This window comes from Geotrypetes seraphini, chromosome 10 (genome assembly GCF_902459505.1).
Source record: "Geotrypetes seraphini chromosome 10, aGeoSer1.1, whole genome shotgun sequence".
Classification (NCBI taxonomy): Eukaryota; Metazoa; Chordata; class Amphibia; order Gymnophiona; family Dermophiidae; genus Geotrypetes; species Geotrypetes seraphini.
The window spans coordinates 90,023,671-90,035,545 of NC_047093.1; the positions used below are offsets into that span (position 1 = coordinate 90,023,671).

At 45.5% G+C, this 11,875-nt stretch overlaps 1 pseudogene; it reads right to left on the minus strand.

The window, feature by feature from the left end:
• Positions 1-6,033, minus strand: part of LOC117368538 — a 39,434-nt pseudogene extending 33,401 nt beyond the window's left edge.
• Positions 6,034-11,875: the final 5,842 nt, after the last annotated feature.

Sequence of the window (11,875 nt, forward strand, 5' to 3'; positions counted from 1 at the left end):
GAGCGGTCCTTCGTAGTGGGGGTTCGAGCGGTCCTACGGGGGGGGGGTGAATCGGACGTCGGGGGGAACTATGTAAAAAAAAATTTGTAAAACGCGCTCACGCGTATAACGCGCAAGGTTATGCACGGTTTGTAAAAATCGTGTATAACGCGCGCGTTATATGTGTGAAAATACGGTATATGGCCATAGAGTAGAGTTTTGGGGGTTTTTGGTGGGCTCACATTTTCAACCATGAATGTAGTGGTTAGAGTGGCTTATGGGATTTGCTACTCCTCTCTATGGTTCACTAGCCCACCCACCAGGCTGCTTAAGACACCTGTGTGTAGCTCTGATAGGCTTTCCTATACCATGTTCTGGAGACATGTATATACGTTTGTATTCTGATCTTTGTGGGTGTGAGGAGGTCCATGAGCAATGGGGGAGTGTGGGAGTGTCTTATCGTGATGCATTCAGTGGTCTTCTGATCAGTTTAGGCACCTTTGTGGCACTTAGACCCTTCTAAAACAGGTCTAGTTCCATCCATGATGTCTTGCAAAATGTTTGATTATTGCTGCAAGATGTCCATGTCTAACCCTCCCTTGAGACTGCCCAAAACCCACCCATAAAATGCCTCCACCATGCCTATCTTGTGCTCTGAATGTACAAAGGCTGAAACATCATGCTAGACATACAGAAAGACTGTTTTGATTATCAGCAATTAGGACATCCAAGTGCTGATTTAGGCAGGTTTTTGGACATCTGAATGTTTTGATTATGCCCCTCATAGCCTGTGGTGCTCCCTATTCTTTATACACTAGTTAATCCAGAGATAAACAACTTCATATAACTTTTCTTCCTCCTCTCCTACTGTAAAATGTAGCATCTCTGTTTTCTACTTAAGAGTCTCCTGCAAAGTTGTTATAATCAAAGTCGACAGCCTGCTGTCAGCTTCAAATTGCTTCAAATCAGATGATTTAAAACAAATTTCATTTCTTATCTCCTCATTAGGGGACATGGTAGAGAGGGAGGACAGCTTTAATTGGGCAAAATGTAGGACAGCACTTTTTAAATGAAAGCCTGTAATCAAAGAACTACTTCAAAAAAATTGTCTTTCTTTGCAAATCTGCCACTATAGTGCTCTAAATAATGTAAGTAGCTACTGAATTAATCAGTTGTTTTCCGGAAAAGTTGACCCATTGCTGCTTTTATTCAACTGTACATGTAAAGTTTTGGGCCAATCAGGCCTTAGGCTTAGTGGGGATGGGCGGGGATGGGCAGACCTGATAAGCCTGAGGCCTGATTGGTCCAGGCTCCTAGAGCCTGGGCCAATCAGGCCTTAGGCTTAGCGGGGATGGGCCAGGAAGGGGCAGGCCCGCCTCATTTCAACAAGGCGGGTCTGCCGGATGGACGGCAGCAAGACCCGGCCAGCCAACAATTAGAGATTAGTTGGGGAGGAGGTTGGAGGGGGTGTTAGCATGGGAGGGGGTGTCCGGAGGGGGGGTGTCCTCCGGCATGAGGGGGTTGGGCACCCTCCTGCCGGCGATCAGGTGGGAGGGACAGGCAGTTGCGGCCGCTATACCTATCGTGGCAGGGAGATCCCTTGCCGCAATAAGTGTAGCGGCCGCGTCTACTCTAACCCGATTCTGTAACCGGCATCTGTAACATGGATGCTGGTTACAGAATTGGGGTTAGTGTAGGCCCGATTCTGTATAGGACGCCCCTCCCAGGCATCCTATACAAAAAGACTTTTCTTCTCTCTTTTAGTTCCTAGTTCACATTTGCTGTCTTAACACCAGCTCTGGCAGGATACACATTTCAAATCTGACATATTGTAATCACAAAACGGAAAATAAAATTATTTTTTTCTACCTTTTGTTGTCTGGTCATTATTCAAATCATGTTGGTCCCAGACTCTGGTTGTCTTCTGATAACTCGCTTGCCTGTGTCTCCTGCCATTTTTTGTTTTCTTCTTTTTCCGTGCTAACCATCCATCTTCCATCTCTGTCCTCCCCTTCTGTTTCCCTTCCCTCCCCCTGGAGGTCTGACATCTTTCCATTTTTCATCTCCATCCCCACAGCTACAGTAATGGACCCAACCATCCCTAGATCCATAATCTCTCCTTTTTTCAACTACCCTTTCATCCACCATCTCTCCCTTTCTCTTCCCAACTACCCTCCTATCCAATATCTCTATTCCTCCTCCACACCATCCCTTGTATCCAACTTCTCTCCCTTTCTGTTCCTTCCCTCCCTCCATCCCATTACTAAATTTACAGTCTAAATTGAGTCTACCATCTCTCTCCCTCTCCTGTTTTTAGATTCATTATTTCTTCCCCTCCCCCTACCCTCAGTCCAGCATATGCACTTCTCTTTGGACCCCTCCTTCCCTCCCTCCTTGTACTTCTACACCAGGGCCCGCCCCCCCCCCCCCCCCTCCCGAAGGCCTGCATATTTTGCCCCTTCTTCTTCCCGGTCTCACCTTCTAGATTTGGCCTGCCGTTCCTTCCCTTCATCCCGGCTTCCCAGTCTCATCTTCAAAGCAGCCTGCAGAGGATCGCAGGTCGGCTGTAGCGAACCTTGCAGGCTGCCTCATCCTCCACAGCACGTTCCCTCTGCCACAGTCCCACCCCTCCTCTGATGTATGGGATTGCAGCATAGGAAATGTGCTGCAGAGGTCAAGGCAGCCTACAAGATTCACTACAGCCAACTGGCTATCCTCTGCAGGCTGCTTTGAAAATGAGACTGGGAAGCTGGGATGGAGGGCGGGAAGGAATGGTGAGCCAAATCGCGGGCCAAATTTGATCTGCGGGCCTGAGTTTGACACCCTGCTCTAATGAATATGCATGAGAGTTATTTGCATATAAAAGAGGTAACAGGCATGCAAAACTGCCCCATACATATTCATTAGGGCTATCCTGAAAACCTGCCTGGCTGGTGGTCCTCCAGGACAGGATTGGGAACCACTAGCCTAAAAGACAACTGGGGATCAAGGATTATCCCTAAATACCAAAATCCCGAGGACCACGGAATCACCGTGTCAAGGATCCGAACTGATGGCAGCGAACCTGCCTGCGTAGCTCGAGCTAAGTGCATTATTTTTGTTTTCTGTAAATTTAGCATCAATTTATTTGCGCACATCCAACAGTTTATTTTTTATTTTCATAAGTTGCAGATAAAACTATTGCACGTTGATTAGGTTTTATTGTAACTGGGCTTTAATTTTTGGAAACCACTGTAGATCTTTTGTTCGTTATTGGCATATCAAATAAACAATTCCAATCAAACTGTGTCCACTCCATTCATCAACAGGAGGAAGGACACACAAAGTTAACCTTTTTTTCTAGTCACCACATTGAGATTTTGATTAAAGAGAAAGAAGTTAAACATTATCAGAACTTTGTGTTTTAGAAGTGCTTAAAAATATATTTAGATCACTTATAAATGGCACAAATTAAGGGGTTCATAATTTAAAAAAAAAGTCTAAAAAGTGTCCTAAATGGCTACTTGGACGATCAAAAAGCCTGATCGTCCAAGTACCCATAACCAAAGCTGGTTTTTAGACGTATCTAAAAACAGCTTAGGCCTTTCCCCTGCCTCTAAACGTACAGAGAGAAAAGAGTCGTGTTTAGAGGAGGGGAAAGGACGGGAGGTGGGCCGACCTACACCTAGGCGTGCAGCAGGTATAACCAAAACCGTAGGCAGGTTGCCTAGTCGGCACTTATATCTTTTTGACTTAGACGAAGGCAAACCAGGTCTAAGTGCCGAAAAAGGGGCCGCTGAGCTGATGGCCGCTGGTGCGATCAGTTCAGCGGCCCGGCAACCTACCCACCCACCTACCGCAACCATCGCGGCAGGAGAAATGCCTCATCTCCCCTACCACGATGCCATCACTCCTCTACCCGAACTGCCGTGACCTGTGGCAGGAGAGATGCCCTATCTCTCCTGCCACGGGTTGCGGCAGTTCGGGTAGAGGAGTGATGGCATTGCGGTAGGCCCGGGAGCCATAGGCTCCTCCTGTGGGCGGGGTCTTAAGCACATGGGCCGGGTTGGGCCCTTGTGCTTAAGGCCCCACCCACAGGAGGAACCTAAGGCTCCTGGGCCTATTCTGATTGGCCCAGATGCCTCAGGCCCCACCTGTGGGTGGGGTTTCAGCCGCCTGGGCCAATCCGGCCCCATTCTGGAGCCGGCTGGCCTGTCAGACAGGCGGGCTTGGCACCCATCCACCTGGCCAACGTTGAAAGGTACGGGGAAGGGGGATGGGGGTGGGGGGGCGATTGGGGGTTTGGGAGGGGCGGTCATTGGGGGGAGTGGGGTTCTGTCAAGGGCAGGAGGGCCTGGGATCCCTCCTGCCCGTATTGTAGTGGGGGTGGAGGGTAGGGGGTCGCCAGGGCCAGGAGGGCTTGGGCTCCCTCCTGGACAGATCCAGTCGGGGGGGGGGGGGTCGCCAGGGCCAGGAGGATTTGGGCTCCCTCCTGGCCTGATCGTACTCGGCAGGAGGGGAGGCATGATTGCAGGGGCAAGAGGGCTTGGGCTCCCTCTTGCTCCGATGTCGTCGGGGGGGGGGGGGGGTGCCGCGGATGCCCGGTGCAGGGGGGCTTGGGTTCCCTCCTGCCCCGATGTTGTGGGGGGGGGGTGCGGTTGGGGGGGATTCTGTAACCGGTGTTGTTTTTGACAGACACCGGTTACAGAATCCAGCTTTTAGGCGAAGGACTGGCTCCTTCTTCGCATAAAAGCCCTTGTGTTGGACGTTTTGGGCTTATGCGTTTTTTTGGTTCATTATGGGGTATAAGTGTAGATGTCGTGGGGGTGTACTTGTAGACGTAGTGGTTGGCTGGGGGATTAAACAGCTGAAGGTAGAGACAGGCCATAATCAAAACAAGGACGTTTGTTTTGGTTATGGACACTTTCCCTGCTTCTGCTTTCAATGTTTAAGGCCTTAGGCCAAAAAGGGACTTAAACGGTTTTTTTGATTATGTCCCTCCATTAAATCTTTAACCTGAGAAGCATACAAGTACCTATATTAAATCTCAGGAATACAAAACTCCCCCAAACATTTCTTAAACCCAATTTAATCTCCCTCAAACAACCTTTCAAAACACACTCATACCATTTCAATAAACTTTAACAAAACTTCAAGCTCAGTTAACCTCTCATTGCAAGGAGTTTTATGCACCTCCTCATTAGTTTTGAAAAGATCAGTTTTTAAATTTTTTTTTTAATTTACTTATCAAACCTTTATCTAGTAATTAAATATATAAATACTAGTCTTTAAGCCCATTACATAAACGGGTGTTAGAATAGATGTGTCTGTCTTTCTGTCTCTCTGTCTTCTTAGCCGCTGTCTGTCTTTCTTTCTTTCTGTCTCTCTCTCTCTCCTTGGCTGCTTTCTGTCTGTCTGTCTGTCTGACGCTGTTGCTTCTCACCTTGTTTCTAAAGTCGGTCCTCAATGACTGCACGCTCGTAATCCCTGTACTGCTTTGCAAGTTCCTGCAGCAGCTGCTGATCGCTGCTCTGAGCTGATTTCAGGTCATTCAGCTCTTGCTGCTTTGCTTCTGTGTCTTTATCATACTTCTCCATCCAATGTTCGAGCTTCTCTTCAAGCTCCCTCTGCTAGTGTCTGAGGAAGTTCTCAATCTCCATGTGCATGTGAATCTCTTCATCCATTTTGGCCTTTAGCCTCAAGATGTTTTCTTCCAGCTCTGCCTCAGCATTGTTGCACTTCTTCTGTGTCTGATATATCTGCAGGTCCATGTCAGTCTTCACATACTTGCCCTCCATGCTGGTTTTTGTCTTCATTTCTTGAAGCTGGTCCTTCAGGTGAGCAATCAGCTCATTATGATGCTGAATTTCCACTTCCTTCTCTCTTTTGACATCCTGCAACTGTTACTGCAGAAACTTTATCTTCTTCCTCCCTGGCAATTTTAGCATGAATATTTTCTTTCTGCTCCTTTTCACCTTCCATGGCTGTGAGGAGGCTCTGGAATGTTCCTGATGTCTTCAGTTCCTGCACTGTCTCAGTTTCCGCCGCGGCTCCTTGCACGATCCCCTCCTGCATCGGAAGCCTTCTCCAACGCAGGTGCGGCTCGTGAGAGGAGTCCCCGCCGCATCTTTAAACTTTAAAATACACTTCAGCCGGGCGTGAAATGTAATGGAGCCGGCAAAACCGCACATCACCTGGCTGCCATGGACCTACTAATCAAGAGAGGGCACAGCTGGAAATGGAAAAACAGCACTACCGTTTGAAGTTAATTTTTAAGTTTAAAGGTGCTGCGGCGGCTCCTCTCACAATCGCTGCCTGCGTCGGAAGCCTTCTCCGACGCAGGAGCGGCTCATGAGAGGAGCCGCTGCAGTGGCTTTAAACTTTAAAATAAACTTCGGCCGGTAGTGCCATTTTTCGTTGATGGAGGTCTGCGCGAGCAGGGAAGCCAGCGCTTTCCAATTTGTCTACCCAGCACTTTCCGATTTGTCTGGCGGCCACTGTCAACGGTAAGTGCGCATAAGCACTCCTGCCGGCCACGGACCTACTGATCACAGATCTGAGATCACGGAACATGCCAGTAAGAGTGCATATGCGCGTCTAGGGTTTTATTATAGTAGATATAAAGCTTTTAAACCATAAACCCCTCATTTAGCTTTATCATGGTAAATAGAGACATATCTTAGCATTTCAAAATACATTCTGCCCATCAGCCAAGGAGAGTGAATCCGAAATGTTTCGCCTAATAACAGCGGCTTTTCAAGGATTCCCCCCTCTAACTGCTGAATCAACTGGATGCCCGGAACCTTGGGGCATCCAGTTGATTCAGCATTTTTTGTTCACAGCTCTGCAGGAGTATAGGAAGATTGCTCCTGCCCCATTTCACCGCTAGAGGACCAGGCTTTAAAAGTAAGGTGTGGAAAAGTCTGGGAGGTGGAAGGGAGGTAGATCAGAGTTGACTCTAAAGTTGTTGGCAAATTTTTCCTGTTCAGGAGGGAGCTTACTACCTATCCACTTACAAGAGGAATCCTCATTAGAAAGATTTAAAAGTTCATTAAAGAGGTTTCTTTTCAGAGACAGTTTCAGAGACTAATAAGTTAGTCGATCAGCAACGATTCTTAAGATTTTAAACTTCGCCCACATTTTTTTTTCTTTTTCACTTTTCTTCCCACCCTGATGTTATTACCTTACATGTTTTCTGTCCTATTATGAATTGTAGTCCCTCCCTCTCTCCTTCTGTTTTTGGTTAGTCATTTTTGTTCTGTTTTGTATATGTGATATTATTTATATTACTGCATCCCCTCTTTTATATATAAATCACTTAGAAATACAAATAAGTGTTCAATCAAATTTTAATAAAACTTGAAACTTGAATATGGAGGGGGGCGTGTAGTGATGACTATTGGGCGGATGGAGGCCAATGTCAGCTTATACTAGTATCATATAATAATAATAATAATAATAACAACTTATATACCGCAATACCGTGAAGTTCTATGCGGTTTACAAAGATTAAGCAAAGGTACAAATTGATTGACTTTAAGAGGGGAGGAAGAAAGAGGGTTAATAGGACAGGAAATCCATTTTTGAGGAGAGAGTGATCAATAGAACAAGTTAATCGCTATAGAGGGGAGAGAGAAGAAAGGATCAGTTGTCTAAATACTTTAGGAACAGGTGTGTTTTCAGACGTTTCCTAAATTCCTCATAAGTAGTGGGCGAAAGCAATTGTTCTAGGTCTTTACCCCATGATGCTGCTTGGTGCGAGAGAAGATGTTCATGGTGTTTTTTCAGTTTACAACCTCTCACTGGGGGGAAACAAAGTTGGAATGTGAGCTTCTCTTGTGTCTGTTGTCTGAGAAGGCGAAAAGGTCAGTTATATATGTAGGGGCAAGTCTGTGTAGTGCTTAGAAGCAGAAGCATGCGCCCAGATGCCTTCAAAGAAAAAGCTTTCTCTGCATGAGACTGGAGAACCTAAAAAAAAGTGCTCACTCATAAAATTGCAACCAAAACAGATGTTCCCACAACATGCAACTAGTACATATATATCCATTTCTCCATTTTGAGTTTGGAAATTGCACATTATTAAATGCAAACCCAATAAAGTAGCCATTTCTGTGCCACAGAACTATCCCCTAAACAGGCTTCAGTTCTATGTATCATTTTATTTGTATAGTTTAAAAAAAAATAAATCAATGAATTATAAAGACCTTGTGTAGAACTTCTTGCTCTAAGCCAGGAAGAATATCGGGGCACCACTCTGACTGGTGCTACTTGTCATTCTAGCCACTTGTATCCATTAGAGTTGATGAGGGGGATTAAAAAGCTGGCACATCTGCCTTTCATGTGAATCAGGAGATGATAGGTACTTTGTATGCCTCATATACCAAGCTAAAACAAGTGTCCAAATTCAGTCCCAGCCTTTTTACTCTAGTTTTACAACATTTGCTGGCAGGAGCAGCAGTGACTTGTGAAGAAACACAGACAAAGCAGCATGAGGTGCATTTTTAAAAATGACTTTTAAATGCTTTCCAGACCATCTTTTCCGTGAAACGACAACAACAATACATAAATGTGTAGCTTTATTTTGGTTTTGTGGTTTGGGCTCGCGGCCCAGCCCTGGGCTTTGATGGCTAAGACTGCCACTACAGAAAGTGCCAAAGAGAGAGAGAGAGAATCAGGAGCACCCCAGAATAATAGCATAGATCTTGTCACGGTGTCATCAAAACAGAGAAACACTTTTTCAGTGTAGCGGGACACCAGGAAACCTCATGTTCCAACAGGTGGATTCATTGGGCTACAAACAAGTTTTACATTTACGAGCCCAGAGAGTGCAGAGTGGAAAGAACCTTTTCCAAAGCCCCATGCAGCAACCAGCTCTGTGTCAACACTTTCACAGCCATCCACTCTTTTTCGAATCTGTTTTCAACTCCTAACTCCCACTCACGGCTGCCAGATACCTATACCTACTGTACCATTTCCTCTACCATAATCTCCCCAACTCCGAAATGTCCTGCCTAAATTAGATTGTAAGCTCTTCTTAGCAGGTACCATCTATTGTATGTTAAAAATGTAAAGCGCTGCGTACGCCTTTCAGCGCTTTAGAAATAATAAATAGTAATAGTAATAGTGGTTAAGAAATAAGACCACAGCACACACTATTGTACAACTTTACTGAACAACTTTGGAGCAAAATGAACATGGTACATATCATTACATTACATTACATTAGTGATTTCTATTCCGCCATTACCTTGCGGTTCAAGGCGGATTACATCCAAACTAAAACAAGAATTACATTTCAACTTTGCAGAACCACTCTTAATAGACTTCAATGTCTCCAAAACATGGCTATTTGGCTCCTATGTCATTTACATAAAACTTAACATGTTGAACTAGCGCTAAAAGAATATCATTGGTTAGCAATTGAATAAAGTATAGAATTTAAAATCCTCCTGCTTGCATTTCATAGGAACACAAGAGTTATTTTACTGGGACAGACCAAAGGTCCATCAAGTCCAGGATCCTGTTGCCAGCAGTGGCAAACCCAAGTCACAAGCACCTGGCAAGATCCCAAAGAATAAAACAGATTTTATGCTGCTTTTCCTAGGAATCAGCAGTGGATTTCACAAAGTCCATCTTAATTATGGCTTATTTCAGGAAATAATGGACTTAATTATGGACTTTTATTTCAGGAAATTATTCAAATCTTTTTTAAACTCTGGTGAGCTAACCGCTCTCATGATATTCTCAGGCAATGAATCCCAGGGTTTAATTACATGTTGAGTGAATAAATATTTTCTCCGGTTTGTTCTAAATCTAGTGCTTTGTAGCTTCATTGCATTGGCGTAACATTAGCCACCCTCCAATCTTCAGGTACTACAGACAATTGTAGCGATAGGTAAAGAGTAAACAAGTGATTCACATCTACTAGTTTCACTCCACTCAGATTTTATAGACCTCTACAATAGCTAACTCTTCTCCAGGCTGAAGAGCCTTAGCCACTTTAGCCTTTCCTCATAGAAAAGTCATCCCATCACTTTTATTATTTTTGTTGCCCTTCTCTGTACCTCTTCTAATTCCACTTTATCTTTTTTGAGATGCATCAACCAGAATTACACACAGTATTCAAGGTGCAAGGCAAGGGCATTATAGCATTCTCATCTTTGTTTTCCATTCCTTTCCCGATAATTACTATTTGTTTTCTTAGCTGTCACTGCACACTGAAATGAGGTTTTCAATGTATCTTCAACAATAACACCTATATCCTTTTCCTGGGCAGTGATTTCTAACATGGAACCCTGCATCACACAACTGTAGTTAGGGTTCCTCTTTCCCACATGCTTCACTTTGCACTTGCTCACATTAAACATCATTTGCAATTTTCATGCTCAGTCTCCCAGTCTCACAAGATCCTCTTGCCTTTTGCAATTTAACAATTTTGGCCCGGATTCTCCATAGGATGCCCTTCCCGGGCGTCCTATACAGAATCGGGCCTAGGCCCATCCAAAATAAACCCGATTCTGTAACCGACGTCCATGTTATAGAAGCCGGTTACAGAACCGGGTTACTGTAGATGCGGCCGCTATTCTTATTGCAGCAAGGGATCTCCTTGCCGCGATAAGTATAGCACCGCAACTGCCAGTCCCCCACTACCAGAGAATCGCGGCAGGAAGGAGCCCAACCTCTCCTGCCCATTGATCGCCCCTTCCTCCCCCCCCATACGATCGAGGCAGGAAGGAGCCCAACCCCTCCTGAACGATGACCACTCACCCTTTCTCGAAGATTGCCGGCAGGCGGGTGCCCAATCCCTCCTGCCTGCCGGACTTCTCCACAATGAACCCCCCATCCCCGAACCTCCCTAACAAAATGCCCCCCTCCCTGGAAACCCCACCCCCACCCCACCCCCACTGGGCTCACCAAGCAAGTTGGCTGGCTGGGTCCTCGCACTGGCCGGCAGACCCGCTTCCATCCAAATGAGGCAGGCCCGCCCAACCCACAGGAGCCTAGGGTGGGAGCGGGTGGGAGGGTCTTTCAGCAGGAGGGATTGGGCATCCCTCCTGCCTCGTTCGTTTAGGGGGAGGGGGAGATCCCTTGCCGCGATTAAGTATAGCGGCCGCATCTACTTACAATGTAGGCCAGCATTTTGGCACATCTCACTTAGTGACTCAACTAGAACAATCCTAGACTTTTAATCCCTTATGCTGCTTCAAGGGCAGTTCCATTCCCGGAAGGGCATGAAATAGAAAATGTATCTTTTCCTGTAAGGGTGTTAGTGCCACCTGGGTCACATCAGGATTACAATGAAGAACGGTATAAGAGGGGAGGGGAAATGATAAACTACCTTTCTGTGGGTACAATCAAAGTGGTTTACATATTCAGGTACTTATTTTGTTTGGAGGACTTGCCCAGGATCATAAGGTAATGTAATGGGAATTGAACCTAGGTTCTCAGGCCACAACACTAACCATTAGGCTGCTCCTCCACTTATTAAAATTAGACTTTTAATAAGAGTAACTTCAACAATTGTGCTAGATCACGCAGAAGACTGGGTGTGAATCTTAGGCCAAGCTTGAACTCTACAAGTTGCTCATGGCTGAGGATACTTCTGAAACAATGATCATAGCCTTGATAACTGCCAACTGAATAGATAGATAGATAAAATAGAAGACCAAGTATTTATAAATGAATTAACTGTAGCCTAGTAGAGGCCAGTTCTGATTGAGCTAGAAGGCTGAAGGAGAAGTAGGAAAGTATTAGTTAAAAATTGGACTGGATTCTCCTGCTGTCATAAACGTGAACAGCTCCTACATGTTCCAGCCTTCATACTCTTTCAAAACATTGTAGCTTCTAGGTTACACTATTACCACAGCCTTCGGCAACAAGTTCCAGAGCTTAACATTTGATTGAGTGAAATATTTTT